Genomic DNA, 21,638 nt, shown 5'->3' on the forward strand with positions numbered 1-21,638 from the left:
GCCGCGATTCTGGCGCGCAGCTTAAAAGAAACCTTCTTGCATGCCGTGGTAAGAAACTGTAATACCACAAACTGTTTGTCTCTTTAATCCATTTGAAGAACATGGGGGGATGGAGTATCTTTGTGTGCCTGTGAAGATTGTGAAGAATGCCTATGCCAGGCTATATAGAAGTAGTAAGAGGCTGTTAGAGACTTGTGGCGAAGAAAAGCCTTTGTGTGCAGGCCAAAATAACTTATCCTTAAAAAGATTAATAACCCCATGTGATGGCCCATGTTTTGTAGTGTGAAAGAACTATGAAATTCTTCATGGGAGAGATGTTCTACACACAGCAGATTGATTGTTTCCGGGCGGGTCTGCTGTTAATGGCAGTTTGGGAACCACGTGCAACTGAAGGAAAACCCTTTTTTCCTTAAGCATAAGAGAGAGACTTTTCAAGAACTGGAACACTGACTAACATCCCATGTTCTGTTATCCCTTGTGTGAGCTGGGTAAAAGAGAAGTGCTGGAGGGGGGAGGGGATTTGCTTTCATTTTGTTTTGTTATTTTCTCTTTACTTTTAATTCTATTAGTAATAAAACTCTTTCATTGTACTGCAACTGTTTAAGGTTTGTGCCTGCTTTGCTTTTCTCCTAATTCTTATCTCACAGAAGGAAAATAAGTAAGTAATGAATATTTTGAACCAAAACCACTACATTTAATTGGTGTTTCTGCCCGGTTTCGAACTCAACCCGCTACAGAAGTACAACAGCTTCCATGCGCGGATCCTAGACATGGGTGACATGGCAGCAACTTTGTCCTTTCATTTTACTCCATCTCAAGAGCCTCATGAACGGGTTAGAGAGGCATTTTGTGCTTGGACAGAGGTCTGGCTCCTAGGTATTTTATGCTGGGCTTCCCTAACCTTTGCCAGGATCTGGAAGGTTGCTTGATCAGTGATATTGAAATAATGTCAGAAGTAAATAAATTAACTTGCAACTGCTTAGTAGGTTTGAAAAACAGGGAGGGCAACCTCACTTGCACAAGGTTATGTACTAGAAAGAGGCTACAAATTTTGCATGGTCTGTCTGGTCCTTCATCCTTCCAATGGATAAAGAAGTAGGCCAGCTTATTGTTCAGTTGATAGCCGTGTAATTTGATGTGTGTGGTCAGACTGGGGAGAAAGCAGCGTGAAAACACAGAGGCTGGGCTTTAAAACAGCAGTTTGCCACTTCAGGTAATTCTCGAGGTAATCTCCTGGTCTGTGCTGCTGAATCTGGATCCCCCTGATAAATGGTATATTTATTTTACATGTGGGCAAAACGCATAAGTGAACAATAAATAACACGACAGCTTTCTCACTTAAATGGCAACAACTCTGATTTAAACATAAAGTACAGGACACCTTTCTGTCCTTGCATAGACCCCCCAGTCCTGGCACAGACACCTGCTGGCCCTGTGCCCTGGTACCCAGCTGAAAAAAAGGCAGTAAAGCACTGCCAAGAATGAGGGAATGCCTCTGCTGGGATGGCTCCACCGGTCAGCAGCTTTTATCCTCCCTGCAAAATGCTCTGTTAAGCTTATAAAAGATTAAAAGGAGAAGCAGCACTGTGCTGCACATTGATTTGCTTTCTTGTCAGCCAAATACGTTGTCTCCACCTGACCGACCACGGTACTTCTGCTCTTTTTCTTGTAACTTGTGCCTAATTTATTCTTTTCCCTTTTTCTGATGAGGGAATGCCTAAGATCTTGCCAATGTGCCATATATACTGCCTCATTCTTTAAGTTTTCATACAATTTAGTCTCATTTGACATGGACTTCTCTCAAAAAATAATTGGTATTCTTGTTTTTCTTTTATCTCCTCCAAGCTGCACAAATATTTTTCATCTCCCCTGGGATTCCAGTGTCATAACATTCAACTTTTTTTTTTTTAATTTAGGAAGAGACAAGTAACAATCCCTCATTTGCCTTGCAAAATGCTCATTATTTTCTAAATGTTTAAAGAACTAATGTTCATCAACAGTCATTAATTCTGCAATACAAACTAATTTATTAGTATCTTCTATTTTCAATGTGTACATCTGTTCTATGCCTGGGGAGATGGGTTGGTCTAAACCCAAATTTTTTTCTAATGGAGGAAACCTTGGGACTGACAGTGAAACTCAGGTTCTTCCCAGTGCTTTGGAGTGTAAATAAACACTGTGCCTCACAGCAGACTTCACAGTAAATAGCAAGGCCAATAGAAATACACATCTGCTTACAAAGGGGATATTTTCTGTTCGTTTTGTGTGCAACACATCTAGAGGAGGAATGCAAAACTGGTTCACGGTATGAAATGAAATGTTTTCACTATGTAAGTTGTTTGTTCTTTTGCTTCACATGAAAACACTTTGAAAGAGGGTGTAATAAAGTAGTGCCTAAGGCAAACCTAACTCATTGATTATCTCTCTACTGTCTCTGTTTTTGCTCAACTATCGCTTAATGTATTAATACCATACTTAATACACTGGCTTTTTAATATTCTAACAAATTATAGGTTAATATATGCTACAATGATTTGACATTTCTAACTCTAGCACATTGTGATCACAGAACCATAGAATGGTTTGAGTTGAAAGGGACCTTAGGGATCATCCAGTTCCAACTGCCCTGCCATGGGCAGGGACACCTTCCACTCGTAGTCCTGTCCAACCTGGCCTTGATTATGATATGAGACATTATTTTACCAGATAACAGATTAGTAGGGAAGAATATTTTGCTTTAGGAAAAAGAATTTTTCTCTATAAATTCTAATGTCTGCTAGGGAGACTTTAGAATAGAGAAAATTCTATGTGTAGAATATATGTAGAAAATAATACAGAATATGGAGAATAATATTTTTTCTTTGCAAATACTGATGTATGTTAAAGAACTACTAAATTCACATCTTAATATTTCCCATACTGCTACAGATCTATTCATAAAGCCATTTGCTATGAGTTCTTTACACATTGTTTTCATATCTGGAGGACATAAAGGTCTTTCTTTGGTAACATATGCTATTTAGGACACAGGCCTGGCTTTAGAAGTCTAGGATGATTGTCAAGATAACCTATAATAGACCTGTCCACCAAAGGCACTAGTCAGCATTGCTTTCTGCAAATACTTTCCTGATCACCTACACCATTACTGTGTCTTGTAAAAGACATGGGTGTGTGTATATGTAAATATATATACACATCTGTTTAGGTGCATCTGTCGCTCAAAGCTCTTTTTCTTCTGTTATAGATGAAAATCTTTTCTGACAAGGTTCATAAACTTCATTCAAAATCAAGTAATCTGTACCTAATCATATTTTACCTCCTTTTTCCCAAAGGTAACAGATGGTTTTTTGCCTGTGCATCTTCTTCCTACATCTGTGTCTGTTTATAATTATGAACAGTTGAATATAGCAATAATGTTATGCCAGTTATTGTCATAATAAAAAATAAGAAACAATATAGAAATATTTTCCCCCGCAATATAAACTATGTTTTCATTGCTAGCAAAGGGAATATGATAATTAAAACTTTCAGGTTATTTGCAGTTTCTGGTAATTAAATGTGAACTCTAGCTGGTCTCCAAGTTGGCAGGGAGCAACTGAGGGAGCTGGAGTTGTTCATCTTGGAGTAAAGGAGGGTCAAGGGAGACCTTTTTTCTCTCTACAAGTGCCTGAAAGGAGGGTGGAGCCAGGTGGGGGTTGGCCTCTTCTCCCAGGTGACTAGAGGATGAGTTCAGTAGGACGAGAGGAAATGGTTTTGAGCTTCACTAGGGGAGGTTCAGGTTGGACATCAGGAAGACTTTCTTTACAGAAAGGATTCTTAAGCACTGGGACAGACTGCGCACCGGGAGGTGATGGAGTCACCATCCTTGGATGTGTTCAAGAAACAACTGGATGTGGCACTCAGTGCCATGGTCTAATTGACAAGGTGGTGATCAGTCCAAGGTCGGATTTGATGATCTCAGAGGTCTTTTGTTATTTTAATCATTCTGTTATTTTTACAGCTTCAGGCTGTGGGCACTGTGCTAAGGAGGGGACATGCACTTTTGGGTTCCCAGCTGGCTGGCATTGTGGTGTTCCCAGTTATGAGTGACTGATCTCAAAGGCTGTGCAGACATTTTTAGGGCAGCACTCTGCTAATTATCAGAAGTGCTGCATTCGTTGAAAAATGACTAGTGAAGGTATTTAGCCCTGTCATTCACATGGTCCAATTAAAACACTTCTGATTGAAGACCTTTTTTCTACAGAGTAAATACAGCAAACACAATGGGCTGTCCTGATCTATCTGAAAAAGAGAACCTTTCTCTCCTTGTCTGATGCATGGACAGGGAAGCTGAGGCAGTGTGGGGGTTGATTTGTAGCCAGACTCTTCAACTTCCTGGTCTCAATCTTGTCACATTTGCTGGTCCTCTCTGAGTTATTGGAGCTGGCTTTGATGTTTGTATGCAGGCTCATATTCATTGCAGTATGGCAGCCTTTCCTCTTGTGCGGAAAGTTTAAGCCAGGAACAGCCATTTACTTGTAGGAGCATAACTGTGTATGTCCTTTTTATCCCTGACGTCTTCTGGACTCAAAGCAATGGGCATCTCATTGGCAGTGGGATCTGGTCATACTGTGTGCCCAGTTACTGGAAAGCATGCTCCTCTTTTTGCTTACTTTTGTAAGGCAGTACTCTGCTTTCTCTCAGCTGGCAGATCTCCCACTGCCAAGAGCCTGGGTTTAAGGTACTGAAGTAAGGAAGTGTAATTTTGGAGGTTGATGACATTTGGTATTGAGAAAAGTGGTTTCCAGTGCATTAGAAAATACAGAATGGTATAGAACTCTATGATGTACCATATACAGAAGAGCTGGAGTCTCCTGTATGTGTGTGTGCATATAGAGCTGTTTTCTAAACCATACCTTTTTTTTCCTCATTATTTATGTAACCAGGAAGACTATTTCAATTTCTTTTTCATTAGTGGGACAGCAGTGGGCTTCATGAAAAAGCTAAATTCTTATCAAAAAAGGGAAAAGTGAAATGGTTATCACAGGAAATAGGTCTGCTTTTCAGGCAAGTGGTGCATTTTTTTTCTGCACCTACTTATTGCTGAAGAATAATGCTCACCCAGATCTATCTTCTCCTGCTTTAGAAAAAAGCTTTCAGAAAAGTGGGTGACAGATTTGATCTGACAAGATATTTTAAAGCTGATTAAATTGAAAGGTATCATGAATATTTTTTATTTCTGTTTTCTTTTATGATTGAAGTTGTTTTGTAACTGATCTAGGTTGCATAAAATTTAAAGTACGTACACTGTTTATCACATTTTTTTCCTTTTCTTGCAGGCAAAGCTTATCTATGTGTACATTCAAGGAAAGCAGTACAAGTGACTTAAATGCCCAGTGGGGGATGGCAAATGACTCATGACATTAAGTCAACAGATGAGGAATACCAGGCAGGTCGTGACCAAGCACTGACAAATACAGAACTGGGTCAGAGTCGAATGCCTTTTTTGTAGTTTTGGCTTTTATGCACGTGTAATTTTAGACCAAGCAGTTAAAAATTGTTTTTCTGCTTGATTATCTGTGAAAATATATGCAGCAACCTCTGTACTGCTTTGTCTGATAACTCAGCAATTTGATTACATTGTTTAATGCCTTTGTGCTTCTCAACTTCTCAAAGTGGTCTGTTGGTGGTGTATAACTGGAGTTAAATTTCTTTTGAAGACATACATAAAAGCAGAGAGGGTCCTGGAGATGTTCTTGCATCTTGGGTTATACGTTTGTAAGTGTCTGTGCATGCACATGTTTAATATGCATGACATATTTGTTCTGGCAGTGTCCAGTCTGCCAGCATGGCCACTGATAGCAGTGAGGCTGGAACTGCATTGGGCCAGACCAGTAAAACAACAGCATTCTCTGGTCAGTATGGGAGATAACAAGGCTTGACTCAGACAAGAATTCTGGGTTTGTAGATGAAGAGGGATCTGCTCCTTGCTAGGACCTACAAGAAGTGATGACTTAGTTATGACAGTCCAAGCCAGATGTTAAATTTACTGTCTAAAACAAAGAAAGAGGTCTCAGTGCTATGCCTGGGAGCACGAAGTCACCTGAATTATGCTGACCTCAAGCTGACTTTGTCTCTATGAAGAGGAAGCAAAAAAGAAACCAACTTCCTAGAAACTGTTTTCTTGTCTTGCTGAAGGATTCATGAGTCGACTAAGCAAATCTAGATTAGGAAGAAAACTTGGAGCATCAGCTTTAAGCCTTAAACTCAGAAGAGCACCAGAATTTTTGAAAATTAATCCCTAGCTCTCTTAGTAATTTCTGTGCAGAAAAAGGCATCCCTTCTTCCTATCTTCATAATAAGCCTGGTATATTTTCCTGCCAGTACAGTATTCTGGCATATGTTAAGGGTCAGTAAGTCTTTGCATTGGATTCTTATTGGTAATAGCAGTGATTTCTTTATTTTTCACTCAAAGATTTCCTGGTATTGAGAGATTCTTTCAAACATCTGTGCTTTAACTTGATTTCTAAAGATCTCTTTCTGCTCTGAAAAGGTTTGGAATGGGCTTCAGTGGATTAGTGATGCCGCCTAGTATTGAGTATGTTTTACAGGTACTATATATCCAGAGTTGCTGAACTACTGAAACACCCTGTTTTACTTTTTAATGCCCGAGGCAACCATCTAATGTATGTAATGAATAAGACAAAGGTATGAAAAGAAAATGGTGCAAGATAACGAATGAGTCACAGGAACTGCCCACTGCAAATGAAGAGCTTTCAAAACTGCTGGAGAACCAGCAGACACTGTAGCTTGCATCATAAGCCATTACAGGTTTTATATGACATTTTTTTTGCTTTCGTGATTTGCTATGCACATTACAGATTAAATGTGACCCACTACAGAATTTGGAGTGCATCAAGCCTCTCAAAGGAAGGCTTGCTGTCAAGCAGCCCCAGTTTGCCCTGTGTGCTTTCCATGCACAGCAATCATTTCAAGTTGGCTCTTCGCAAATGGAGTTAACAAAATGTAATGTCAGAAAACAGTTTTGTTATTGAAAGCAGCTATTGTGCTGTGCTAGAAAACAGACTAAATCAAGCCATTCTGGGGCACGAGACTGTGCTGTATGACAAGCTAGAATCTAAATAAATGCATTCTGTTGCCCCAAGGACAAAGTCACAATGCTGCTTGTATGGACTGCAGGCTTGGGTAGGATATCAGTACAGGCATCAAACACGTGCCAGATAAAAATGATTTTTTTGTTCTTGGTGGGCAATTAGGTTGTTCAAACCTTGTGTTTGCCTGGGATTTCTAAAAGGTTATCAGCCTTACTCAACAATCTACCAACATTGTCAGTTTTCTATCCAGATAAATGAGAGATGATTTTTGACAGTTTTTTCTAAAATGCTGCATTTCAAGTGCAGATTAATAGGCTGCTTTTCCACAAAAGAACTTTTGAAAAAGAAAGCATGCTCTCTGTTTTGCAGTGAACATGGTGTCTCAGAATTCAGTAGAAAATGCATGCTTATGTGACAGAGAACAGGGAATGTCCTCGTGCCCTATTTGCATAATTGTCACCTTGTATGAAACAGAAGTCATTTATCATGATTCAGATCTATGTTTCTGGGCTTTTTGCAGGCTTGATTTCAGCATGGTAAATGTTTATGAAGACAACTTTGTTTCTTTCAGGGAAAATCCTTTCAATAAGTCTTTCTGTGTATTTAAAGGAGTAGGATAGAAATCTTCAGCAGGTTCAAAGGAACAAAGATTTGGTTAGGTTATTCTGTGCATTTCAGATTTTCTAGTGCGTTTTAAACTCAGAAATCAGAAGATACAAACCCAGTATGTGGATACACTTTTGGCTAAATCAGGATCCTGTTCACTGATAGTTGTTTATAACATAAGGTCTAAACTTTAATTTTAAAGATGAGGTTTTTCTTTTCTGCATACTATGATGTAAAATCTAATTCTATAATTTACATTATACATGTCAAAATGTTTGTAGTAACAGCTAAAGAGAAGTGATGTGTGGAAGTAAAGAAGGCAATGTAGGGTTACTGAAGAAGATGAAAGAGAGAAAGACTTTGTGTGTGAATTTTTAATATCATATACTTTTCAGCTCAGTTCCTATATGTGAGTCTTTTTGAAAATGTCACCTTAACATGACACTGCTTTCTTTTAAATATGTACTTTAATCCTGTCTCAGTTGCCATTAGTCAGCCCTTATGAAGTTTTTAGTTCTTTATACACTGAAACTCTTTCAGTGATTATTTTAGCCATGAGTCTCCTGCAGCACTCTCAAGAGTGGAATCTTGCAGATGCAGCTGCAAGGGCTAGGCAGGAAAAAAGAACCTTTTTCTCTGGTGTTTGACCATGGGAAACAGGGAGGTTCATCTCCGGCTTTGACTGGGGAAGGGAGGCTGGAGCAGCAAAATTTGGAGCTACCCTCCTAAACTGCTGAAACTTTTAAAAAGCAGTGTGTGCATGGCAGTGATGGCCAAGCCCAGCTGGTCTGCTCCATGTCTGCCTACGCAGATTTACAGCTGATGGCCTTGCAAGGTTGCAGGGCATTTTCAGTTAGTGTAACAAGGATGTTCCCTCTCCTTTTCGCCAAGATGATGAACCTCCTTCTGCTGTCTGGGTGGGGAACTTTGTTGGGCTGCCACCTCTGTGCTCTCTGACCTGCACCAGCCTGTTGTCAAGGTCTGGATGGTGCCAGAAGTTGGAAAGGTTGCTTCTGCTGCCAGGAGCATAGACAGCACAGATGTGAGCAGGAGGAATGCTTTCTGTGTTTGAGCTAGAGCTGGCATAGCTTTGTAATAGAGTAAGGTCCTACTTTGCACAGAGTGCAGGGTACTCCTAATGAAAGGATATCTAAGGTTTATTTTCTTTGTAGATTGGGAAAATCTGATATTTTTGTCATTGCTGTCTAGTCTGGACATCGTGATTGAAAACACTGTGTCAAGGCTCCAGTTGTCTATCTACACTAGTGCTACAACTGATGCTTCTCTTTCAGGGCATGGTGGGGGTCAGCAGCTGTGGATGCCTTTAGGGGGAAAACTAGTTCATAAAAGAATATATAGATCAGATTTATTTGAATTTGTCTTCTAAAAGTGTACATTTTGTGGATTCTTATACCAGTCTGCTAATGCATTTCCCCATTTATGTTAAGAATTGCTTAGTGCTTGTTGTTTTAGGCAACATGTGTAAACAAGAAGTGTTCAGAGCACTGAAGCCGCTAATGTAACAAAAAGAGGTTATAGAACAAGTAAATCTGGATAAAGAAAAAAAAATCAATGGGTGTGTTTGGGGGGGGGTCCCTTTAGCTGCAAATATATTCTGTCTTGTATAATAGAGTTCTCTTCACATGAAGCACTATTCACATTATGAATAGCCTTTTCAAGCAAATATGGCTCTCTGGCATAAGCAGTGAGAATTGCTATGGCTGTCAGAATCTGTTCTTTTATTCTCAGAACAATTTTTCCATCTAACACTAGAGGCCAAAAGGATTTTTAACTATGGTGTAACATTACATTGTAGTTTTCCTACTACAGTCAGTCTGGCAATAAAAGTTTTTTTCAATGAGAAAGTGTAGAAAGTAAGATTGTTTGCATGAATCCAATGCAACAAACCTCTTCCTCCACAGCACTGTTAGCAGAGAAAGCATTCATTTTGTAGAATGACACACAGATTTTATGTAAATAAGAGGCAGTTCCTTCAGAACAGATGTTTAATCCTTAATGAAACTATTTTCATTTATCACCCAGAAAAATGATATTTTATTCTAAATAATTGCCTGACTGTGATTGACTTTTAAAATGCAGAAGTCCATGAGCAACATTTAAAAGAAAAAGCCCTCTTTGTATGAGCTTCTTAAACAAGTGCATACATCGTTTGTTCTTTGTTTCTAGCACAGTCTCTGCCAGCATCTGTGTGAGCTTCACCAAGGAAGCATCACTGCGGTCTTTGGAAGCTATTCCGGCCAGCTCTGATCCTCTGTAAAGATTTGTGGTGTCTGGTTGTAACACCCCATGCAGGAGGCAGATTTTCAAGTCAAAGTTAATGCAGCCCTGGGCAGTAAGGTCCAGGATCTATTTTACTCCCTCAGCAGGATGACCAACAGCAAGGAGGGGAAAAGCCTGCAGGGTGCTATTGGCTGAGGTGGGTGTCCACATAGAGAGGTGCTTTTCCTTCCTCCCCAGTGGTGGGAGGCTGGATCTGTTCCTTGTGTCCCACCAGGGAGCCAGGTGAGATGCAAAGAGGCTGAGATGGCAGCAAGTGGATTTGCTCTATCCCAGGTAGCACTTTTGCTGCTGCAAGAAATCTCCGCTGGTGCAATGATTGTTGGCAGGAGCCTCCTGTCCTCCTTTTGGTCTGGTATGGATTACACCTGCCTCCAGCTTTGTCTCCAAATCATAGATATTTCGGGTGTCTGTCGCCAAGGCATCCTAGCAACTGTGACAAAAATAAAGGTGGGTGAGTGCAAAGCTTTTGCTAGAAAGTGGAAGAATTCAGAGAGGTTATAAAGCTTTGTTCACTGTAACACTCTCTGTCAGCTGAGATTGCTGAAGTTCCAGCAAGCCACAGGCATGGAGCTGCCACTGCCCCAGCAGAGAGGAAGGATGTTGAAATAAGCACCCACAACCTGATGGGACAGGTAAATTTATATTGTTTTATTAACCGAACTCCATTTCCACAGCAGAATACTTACTGACATCAATGGCAGTTCAAAAACCGTAACAGTTTATATGTTTCACTGATTTATTATTATTATTATTGTTATTATTTAAACGTTTATTAGCAGAACAAGTAGATTTTCAGCCTTTCATAGCAGTTGCCTTGTGTACTTTCCTTTAGTCCCAGCTTACTCATTGCTGTGTTAAATGGATATAATGGCACTTTAGGCAGAAGAAGCATTTGTCTGCCTCTAACTGCTGTTGCTCTGCACATACTTTCTGTTTTGAAGAATGGTAATCCTTTGTATTACACAATCCTCTTTTAAAAAAAATAATCCTGGTGTTATATAAGTGATAAGTAATGTGTCCTTAATATATTATCGTGGGTGGGAAGGTTTCATCACGAATGCTTTTATCTGCATAACTATCAGTGAAAATGAGGGGGAATATCATAAAAGTAAGACTCACACAATGTCATTAGGCAGCCAGTGGTTCAATCAGGCTGTGAGGGTCCTGTTCCAGACCACAGGTTTCATGTACTTTCAGATCCCCTTGCTAAATACTGCTGCATATTGCTGTGCCTTCCTTTCCATAAGCAGTGATGTTTTTATCAGAGTTCACATCTCTGCTGTAGAAGAATTTTCGATAAAGTGCTCAGTAAGTTTAATTATTAAGAGGCAATGTCTGCACTTAGATTATGTATGTTTCCAAATCTGGAACTGTTCTTGAAACAACTTCTTGCTTTTTGTAATGCTTGCAGGATGCTAGGATGTACTAACTCTGGATAACACCATCTGTGCATACAGAAGATTTTTGAATGCATGATAGAACAACCTCAACAAATCCTTAAAGGAGTATTTTGGGGTTGTTCAATCCTGTAAATCAAAGTGTCAGAATGATGCTCTTCCAGCATAGTAAGCCACTGAAAATTTATTAAATCTTTAAAGCCTGCTTAAAGAAAAACAATACTTCTGCTGCATATTTGATCTTACTCTGTGCTAATAATTCTTCTTGACTCTCCTTTGCCTCTGATTATTGCACTGTGTTCTTGCACACACAAAGAGTCCCATTTGTTTAAAGAAATCCTTTATTTAAACAAATCCTGTGTTGTAGTTTTGTCTTTTGGATTAGAAAAATAAGATTATTTTCTGTTCATTAGGGAAACTTGTCTTTGTAAGAATGATGAAGTCATTATCATCTCATACAAAGTCATATCTGATTTTTCTCCCAGATGTGAAATGTCTTTACTAGAGTGATGGTTCCACACCAAAATAATAAATATATACAGGATGTCATGCTACATGGTGTTATTAGGCTGTTAGTTTCAATTAACAAGAGCAACTGGAAAAGCAGTCATTTTTTCTGTCTACACTGTGTAGGACACAGAACGGATCTGGAATCTCACAGGTTAAGTGAAGTGCTCTTAGACTGGATGCACAGGAATCTGTTTACACTTTGAAATGCTTCAGAGTTGGAGTGTTGTTTTGCTTTCCTGAAAGAAGAAACTTGGAACAGTAATGATTATGTGAAGACCAGTTAATTGTCCAGAAATATATTCAGCTTAAAGAGATTATGTTTTATTTGTAGAAAATGCAGAAGATAAACAAAACAACCTATTGGACCATAATACCAGGTTCTGATTTAAAAGTTGTTTGCATGCTCACAAACAGTTAACATTGCTTTTTCTTTCCCCCAAATGTCTGCCTTTGGTTAAAGAATGAGGACTGAAAAGGGACACAAAATTTGTGCAGCCAACCAAGTTGTGCAGTCAGGCTATCCAAATGTCTTTTCTAATCTAATTACGATAAGTTTTTGGGAAACTGACTGAAGATCCTGAAAAAGCTCATCTGCAAATCCTGCTTGGTACCAGTCTTTGGATGGTATCATAATCCTGCTTGCAGGATCCAAGTTATGCACTTCTCTGGAAAGTCATGCTTGGGATGCCATTCTTCCTATCTTCCTCTCATTTCCTTTTGCATCCCAGAGCAGTAGGAAACCCCACCTGCTGCTGGCTCTCACTGGTAGCAGAGAAGGACAGGTCCAGCCTTCCATCCCTCCCACTAGGAAGGACCAGGCAGACACAGCAGTTGTAACCCACAAAGTCCTTCACAAATCTGCAGACACAGCTCTGGGGACTGAGATCCTTACTGCCAGCCAGTTGCTGGGGTGGGCTTTGGAGATGGGACAGCTTCTGTGGATTTTATTTGGAGTTGGTGGTTCCAGCACCTACTGACAGCCCAGTCTTGGAAAAGCCTGTGCTCTGGTGATGGTAAGATCTCATAGATCTTAAGATTTCTGTAGTATGTGGTCTTTGTAGGTCAGGTGGACAGGCTCTGGTTTTAGAAATTTGTCTGTCTGTTAGGAATGCTTCGTGGAAGGAAAAAGTCTTAAGACCTCAGTAACTTGAAAACACACAGGAAAAAGCAATGCTTGCCTTAGTGGTTTCTGTGACAAGGAAAGGGAAATCCTTTGTGGAACAGAATGACGTAATGTGGTTGCGCTTACTTGGGTGTCAGGGGCCAGTAAATCCACTCTGAACTTTTCTTAAGATCTGACATTCCATGCAGATGCTTCAATGAGTTTTTCTGGCTCTTTTTGGGTTCAAATTTTGGGTTTTTGATCAAATTTTATTTTCAATGCCTTCCTTCCCGTCTACTGGATTAGCCTTTTTTAAAAATTCATAGAATAGCTTATATATTATACCTTGAATAGCTGTCACTTTTAGAAAACATCTTCCTATTGGAAGCAGCACAAGGTCTTTACATGCTTTGCCATGAGAAAGCTGTGCCTGGTGGGGAGGTTCTGTCACTGACAGTATCCCACACCTTGGGATCATAATATCAGGCTTAATGTGACCGTCTTTTGCTGGTGGCTATCTGTCACACTTAATATGTGAAGGCCTCCTCCTTCCTGTCAGCCATTCAGCTACTGGAATGCAGGCAAAAATGATAGATCCACTCTGCATTTGCCCTTGGCTCCGGATGAAGTGAGCTGTCAAATGTTCATCCTTGTTGATTTTGACCCACAGCTGGACATTGCTAAGAGGCAGCCCACAAAATGTACCACAAATATCCGCAGGTGCCCTTTCCCAATCCCTGTATTTCCAGGGCACACCGTGCTGTTCTTGTTCACAGTTTCTCAGCTTGGTGCACTGCCTTGTGTTCCGGGACACTGTGTTGGGAGCAGCATGCTGAGAGTACAGCTCCTCACAAAAATCTATGAGGATCATCAAGCTTGTCCTATAAATTGAAACAGATTTTTCCATTCAAGTGCAAGAGGATATTCTGTGTTCAGGTGCCTCCATTGCTTCTCTCATGGTCTGTTGATCCTGGCTGGACACTGGACACTTGGTGCCCACCAAAGCCGTTCTGTCACTCCCCTCCTCATATGGACAGGGGAGAGAAAATATAACAAAAGGCTTGTGGGTCAAGATAAGGGCAGGGAGAGATCACTCACCAATGACTGTCATTGGCAAAACAGACCTCGACTTTGTGAAAATTAATTTAATTTATTTCCAATCAAATCTTAGTAGGATAGTGAGAAAATAAAAACTAAATGTTAAAACACCTTCCCCTCACCCCTCCATTCTTCTGGGGCTTAATTTTGCTCTTCTCCTGAATTCTCTGCCTCTTTCTCTCCAGAGGCACATGGGGACACGGAATGGGGGCTCAGGTCAGCTCATCACTTGTTACCTCTGCCACTCCTTTGTCTTCAGGAATAGGACTCTTCACACTCCTTATCTCAAATTCCTCATGCCCCACACCAGGTGCCAAAAAAGACTGTGGTGTGTTGACCTTGGCTGGATGTCATGTGCCCACCAAATGGCTCTATCAGTCCCCTCCTCAGCAGAACAAAAGAAAGGAGAAAGTCAGATGGAAAAAATCTCATGGGCAGTTTAATAAAGCAAAGGCCATGTGTGGAAGCAAAGGAAGAGATTTATTCATTACTTCCCATTGACAGGAGATGTTCAGGTACTTCCCAAGGAAGCAGGGCTTCAGTATGTGCAGTGGTTGCTCCAAAATACAGACTTTTTTGTGAATAAAAAATGCCTCCAACACCTTAGCTTTTACACCTGAGCAGATGTCATTTGGTATGGAATGCCCCTGAGTCAGTTCAGGTCAGCTGTGTACCACCATGGCTGGGGAGTCCAGGAGAGATCCCACCCACGGATCACACATGCCGTGCCAGCCGTTTGCTGGAGAAGTCATTGCTGGGAATAGATAGGCACTGAGCTGACCAAAACACTCGGCAGAGAACAATCTCCTCTTGAGAAGTGCTACTTTTGTTAGTCTGGATAGGAAATGCTTGAACTTTCAAAGCGTCTCATTCTAAAAGTTGTTGCTATTAATTATATTGCTTTAGTTAAGCTGTCAGGCAGTCCTGGGAGTTACGTAATTAAATTGCATTTAGCTGTTCAGGTAAACTTTAGTAAGCTTAGTATTCTTTAATGTAGCTTTTTGATTGGGGGACTTTTAGAGCTGAAAGGCTGGAGTCAAAAGGCTGGATTCTCTTCCGCCTGGAGAAAACTTATGTTGGAGGATTGCACTCAAGACCCGTTTTACCTTTTAGCATCTTAGGGGAGGGTGTCCCTCTCTATCTTCCATACTGTCATTCTGTGAGGGTAAGACAGAAGTCCATGAAGGACTTGCCAAGTTCCAAAATGTACTAGTTTTTAGGGTGTTCCTAAGACTGACTCTTTAAATAAAAGCCAGTGTAGGTTTTGAAGAATACAGCAGTTAAATTTTAAGTGCCAAAAAAGACACACCTGGGCATGGAATTGATTTCTGTTTAGGCTCTTTGCGAAGTGTATTAGGACATTAGCAGTTGAAGACAATGAGGTACCTGCTCTGCTGTGCCAGGTAAAATGTTTAGTAAACTTTTGACATAGAAAAAGACACTGGTTTTTTCTTTGAGACACAAAATGAGGAGGTTTTCTGTTTTTTGGGAAAAAAAAAAGTCAGATTAAATGTGGGAAAAAAATACCCTGTTTGCCCTCTCTGAGAAGGCAGCCATGCAGATAATAGATTTGGCATTAGATACAACAGGGAGGTGAAAATGAAAGACTGGAGTCAATTCTCTATTACTTGCATAGAACTGAGAAAGTTTTGGTGTTGTATTTTCAGCAGCACTAATAAAATTTATGAAAGCTTGGAACAAACAAACAGTACCAACTCAAATAGCTAAAAAAGATACTTTTACCTGTAATTTGTAGCAAACATGAGAATGCATCTGGTTTCTAGCCAATAAATATGAAGTAATTACTGCATTAAAGATAGAAGGTTTATCTTTTTATGCTGCAGGTTCCTTCTCCAATTACATTTGCTTAACATAATTTAATAGACAATGAGTTAGTATTTACACATGAAAACATTTAAGATGTAGGGAGCATTTATTTAATACTTTCCCCTCCATTAAAGGTTTCTCTAAGCTTTTAGTATCTCAGTATGTTTTAATGTAAACCACTTGTGAAATCTTTCCCATATCTGTTTCTCAGGATATTTTTAACAATTTTACAAACCATTAGAAATGCATGACATGTCTTTATACAAAGTTCTCCTGGTTTGCCTGGCAAGCAGAGGGGAACACAGTGGTGCTCCCACTAGGTGGGGCAGCATCCTGTCACGTTTTTAAGAACTAGTACACTCATGTTTTCTTCTGTGAGAAAGGACAATTTTCCAAAAGCGTGTGGGAATGTGTTGAGAGCCAACCCATCTGGAGCAGACTAGCTTAGGAGATATCGCCTCTTATGGCTCCCCTTGGATAGTTATCCCAGCAGTTGACACAAGAGCCTGTTCTTGGGAAACACTGACTTTTTTTTTGCCTTGAGGTTGATGGAATCAGTGCCTGCAGAGCTGGAAGCATAGGAGCACCCCTGTGATACGGCCAAGCTGACTGCCTGCACCCCATCAGCTGTCTGCCAGGAGGGAGGTGGGATGGGAGCTTGTGAGACTAGCAGGGAGTTTAGGACTGCCACTCAGAGACAGGATTTAAGTGGGGTGGCAGTACAGGCTATGTGTGTTTGGGAATGTGTGTTTTAAGCTGAAATCCTTAAAAATATTTAATCTGAAAATACTTAGAAGTGGCCTTTGCTTCTGCTTGTACATGGGATTTTTCTCATAGTTATGGAACTGCTTTTGGAATAGGTCTGTGAGTGCCTGAATGGAAAAGATGTGTTGTGTCCCTTTGCTGTTGAGTTACCATTAGGTGCAGGTGCTGTTGAGGCAGGGTACCGTTCTGAACTTGCATTGCACCAAGTGCCCTGCTAGGAGTAACGAACCAGAAACATAGTTCTGGTTTTTGGGTACCCTGCAGTCCTAAAAGTGTAATGGATATAGAGAACACTAGAATGTGCTGCAGGAAGATTCAGACCTATGGGGCATGTGTACATTTTCCCTTTCTGTACTTTTCTGGGTGTTTCCTTAAGATGTCTCCATTGACTGTCAACAGATGTGTATGAAGGAGTTTGTTTCCTTTTTCCTACAAGAAATGGGATGATTCAATGATGCAAAGGCTTATGCAGATTACAATGTAGTTTGTTCTGCAGGTTGTCTGAACCTTGCCTTGTCACAACGCTTGCCCAGTTTCTCATCCTTAAGTTGAACTTTAATGTTCCTTTGATGTCAGATTCTCACTCTTCTAAGAGTTTCTGTTTCAAAACAAACTGCTCATAATTCACAGTACTCTGTCAGAACTTCTGGGAATAAATTTGGCTCTTTTTTTTTTAAGCCAGTGACAATATTTTTTCTTTTGCCTTTTTAAGATGTAATTAAATGTTTCACTTAACAGCCATTTATTTGTGATTATTCTAGCCTATCTAACATTTATGAATCGTATATATCAGCCTATGAAGGGTGAGAGAGGGATAAAAACACTGAATTATTTAACAAAAATCCTTATTAGAAAAATAATACAAATCATTCTTTATGCAGTGATGATTCTGCATGTGGTGTTAGAACAAGGGGGAATGGCTTTCAAGTGAGAGTAGATTTAGATTGGGTATGAGGGAGAAATTCTTTACTGTGAGTGTGGTGAGGCACTGGAACAGGCTGCCAGAGAACTTGTGGATCCCTGTTCAAGGCCAGGTTGGACGAGGCTTTGAGCAACATGGTCTTGTGGAAGGTGTCGTTGCCCAGAGAGGAAAATGGGTTTGAAGGTGACAGCATTTCAAAATTGCTTTAATTCCTTCTTTTAAAATCACTCTTGTCTCTTTAGGGTCTGAAGATTTTTTGGGTGGGAGGATGATGGGTTATTGACTTCATTAGAGGTAAATTATTTCACAAATTACTTTTACAAGTGTAATACAAGCCCAGATGATTAACATTTAACATGCTATGATATTCAGTTATGAAAAATTGTGGCAATAGATGGAAGAAAACCTAGAAATTGAGATTTCAGTGAAAAACGTGAGTGGATGGGATACTGTCCAATACTGTTAAAAGCAAAACACTAATTTAAATATGTCTTAATTTTCCTGCTACTCTGTCATTTCAGGGTAGAGTTATCAGTATCATTGTATTAACATGACTGGACCAGTACTAAAGGTCTCTTTTACTTTAAGATTCTGGGAGCATAATGTTTTTCTGGGAACAATCATAACATGCCTGAGCAGCTCCCCCTCTCCTCTCTCCCTCAAATTGCTTGTACATGGTCTAAATAAAATTCAGGTTCCACTAAAGATATTTTTTTAATTTCAAAGAGGGAAGAGATATTCTTTGTATTTTCCTCTGACAGGCAATATTTAGATATCAAAGAGAGTGAAGCATTTGAGCCTTTTTAAATTATTCAGGACTACCATATATTTTACATGAGAAGATATTCTTGTATATCTTGATTAAGCATAGGAAACTGGTCTAATACAGTATGCATTCATTTGTAGAACTCCAGATCCTAAGAAAGGAGTGTGGTATATATATGTACATGATTTTTTAATTATATAGGTTATAAATTAATATAGATTTTATTTATATGATGTAATTATTGAGGGGGACTGGAAACATTCGTTTTCATGACTGGTTACAGGCTGAATTTTCTAGTATCATAAACATCAGCTAAGCTATGTGAACAGGGCCAGGAGCTGGACTTGACAATCCCTTCCAACTCAGCATATTCTCTGATTCTGTATGACAACCGTCTGCAGAGAAATATGATGTTGTTCAAATGTAAAACTAGCAGGAAAAATAACTGTTGGCTATTTTAATTAAAAAAAGTTTACGGAAGTATCTCTGTTTAACTCTGTTTCAACTTTTTCCCTCGAGGAAAACAGCTTGAGTCACACTTTCTGTCTTGTTGAGGATAATTCACTTGGTTTTAATCTTTAGAAATAAAGTAAGAATTGCAATAAATGTTTAATCCTAGTGCATAAAAGCCCTGAATTCAAATATATAAAATGTGATAATAGAAAACTAATAAAATTAATGTGTTTGTTGATGACATACAGATGTTCCACATATGTACTTGCTAGGCAACAGTAGGCATATTCATTATGAGATGCTTCACCAATGCCCACAGACTCATGACACTGTGGTATATACATGTTTGGAATTTTTGACCTGTAATGGGGAATAGAAATATTTATTTTTAAAAAAAAAGTATTGTAAAGAAAGGTCAGATTACTCCTCAAGGCTCAGCTTTTATTTGTTGTTTTTTTTTTCTTTTTAATCCTTGAGGAAAATTCAGTAGTTCTTTAAAGCATGAAGACCTGATATTTATTTTTCTCTTTTCTGAAAAACTCCCAGGCCTGTTTTTTTACAAATTATCAATGTCAAAAAAGCACAAATAAGTACCTTTGTATAAATAAGCTCTTTCGCACCGCACTTCTGCATTGGATATGGAATCCTCTGGCTTAAAGTTTTAGCCTCTCCACTTCCCCCAGAACATGGCTGAAGTAGGCTGGTAGGCTTACTAAATTCTGACTTATTACCACTCATCATGGGAACGCTCTAATGTCTATCTCCAGAACAAAACAGAATAAAATAGGTGGCATCCCACTGCTATGAAAAAGAAGGGTTTCATTATGAATCATTCTCGAATCACCAAGTTAAAATTAGTGTCTTTGGATTTCATCAATGTCAGAAATTTAATCCTACTGGTAGAGTGGAAAATAGAATTGATTTGCATCTAAAAATATTCAGAGTAACCTTATTTACAAAGCAATCCAACTTGGTAGATGTACTTCTAAATGTGTGTGTGTGCCGGCTTATATACATCTAAGCAGCAGCTACCTTATTTCTAGTATAAGCAGTGAAATAAATAACCTTTAAATAGTTTACATATTTGGCTAATGAACCACAACTGAACATGGAAATCACAGGTTACTGTCTTTGGCCATTTATTGTGATTCCACAAAAAAATTTTTGTGCCAGCATGGCTGCCTTTGTCCCATGGCTGTGAAGCATGGGATAAAGTCTCTGGAAATGGTGCCACTGCACGTGAAACTGCTGCTCACTTAACCTTTTTGCTATCTAGTTACAGCATTTTCTCTGCAAATAAAGTAAAGCCAAAATTAAATTACCTGAAACAACTGCATGCATTACTCCTTAGCTGAGTATTTCTTGTGAAAATATCACTGCCTTACTCCAGAATATATAATTTTCTTTCATAAACTGTGATCTTTTGGTGAGATGTGGGTTTCTGTGTGTACATTTTAAAGGAGTCTATTACCAGAAGTGTGGTACAGCAGTTGTCCAGTTCAGGAGATCTGAAATCCACACATTGCTGACAGTCAATGACACACTGTATTACACCAGGAAAATATATTTCTCAGTATTTTGTCAATATTTTGGGCTTCACAAAAACCGAGAAATGTGTGTTCCTTTCCCTGTCCCTTCAGGGGAATAATCCTCCATCTCCTGCTATTCAAACACCAGCAAGAAAACCTGCTGCTTGCCAGTGTTTGTTTCTGTCCACCTTGAATATTTCTTCACAAATTGATTTTATTGTTTCTGTGGAGAGGGAAAAAAGCCTCACCCAACCAACACAGTTGTAGCCAGTACAAAATCTGTGCATGGTCCAGAAAAGCAAAATGTTCTCACTAGGACATGTTGGAAGAAATCCTGGCTTTATATAAATTAGTGGGCGTTGTGCCACTTACTTCAGTTGGAGCAAGCTTTTTCTCAGCATGTACCATTTAAAGAATACTGAAAAATTCGGACCAATTTTGGTGGACCAGATGGTTGTGTTTCAACCTCTGATGGTACAAAAGTAGTTCATTTAACTTTTTGGCATAAGGGCTGCATCTTCTCAAACTCAAAAATAATGTTTGGAACTAGAACTTGAACTATTATGATAAAATGAGAAAACTGGACTAATATAGCAACATAATGATGTTAAATTGGAAATTATTACATGCCTCAGAAAACAACAACAATTCATAGTGACAGTCAAGTTTCCTTCCCTAATACCATGTTATTTGCAATTGATGGAAAAATCAAATCAGAAAATTGTTTTATGGCATAACTTATTTAGCATTTCCAATGCCCATTAAAAAAGAAAAAAGAGATATATATATATGTGGATCGCAAAATGATCCCAGTTGCTTGACTGCAGTGGATTTAGAAAATCACATTTGGTACTAAAACACCACATAAAGACTTCAGGTCAGTATTGAGGAATGCTCAGCACACACCCGAACACTCTTTAAAGCATGTGACAGCTTTTAATTAGATTACCTTTTCCGCATTTATTTTTAATTTCATTGCTGGAGAAGGACTGGTATTCTAATCTAATAAAATGTACAAAGGTTGTTGATTTTAACTGTAATTTTCTTGTGAAAACAAGATACATGTCCAACACTTGTTTTAGATTCCTTGCCAAGGCCCAGAAATATTACCTTAGGAAATGACTGTGAGGCTGCCATTGAATTGCTCTTTCCCACAGGGAAAAAAAGAAAAGTAATTAATTTAATGCAATTAAACTTAATTAAATTTAAATATTAAAAAGTTTTATGTAGTGCTGGAGCACAGAGTGAGTTATAAAGGTGATTTCCAG

General features: G+C 39.2%; 1 protein-coding gene across 6 annotated transcripts in view; it reads left to right on the forward strand.

Moving 5' to 3' along the window:
• The window catches only part of KIAA1211 (KIAA1211 ortholog), a 133,848-nt gene that overhangs the window by 14,660 nt on the left and 97,550 nt on the right, over window positions 1-21,638 (forward strand). For 4 of the 6 annotated variants that reach the window (XM_017744359.1, XM_017744363.1, XM_017744364.1 and 1 more), the window contains exon 1: window positions 10,516-10,633. The exons of the other annotated variants lie outside the window; for them this stretch is intronic. The gene's annotated coding sequence lies outside the window, so the exon portion shown is untranslated. Of the gene's footprint in view, window positions 1-10,515; window positions 10,634-21,638 lie in introns of those variants that run through there. 6 annotated transcript variants of the gene reach the window in all.

Source organism: Corvus brachyrhynchos, unplaced genomic scaffold (genome assembly GCF_000691975.1).
Source record: "Corvus brachyrhynchos isolate BGI_N302 unplaced genomic scaffold, ASM69197v1 scaffold17, whole genome shotgun sequence".
Lineage (NCBI taxonomy): Eukaryota > Metazoa > Chordata > Aves > Passeriformes > Corvidae > Corvus > Corvus brachyrhynchos.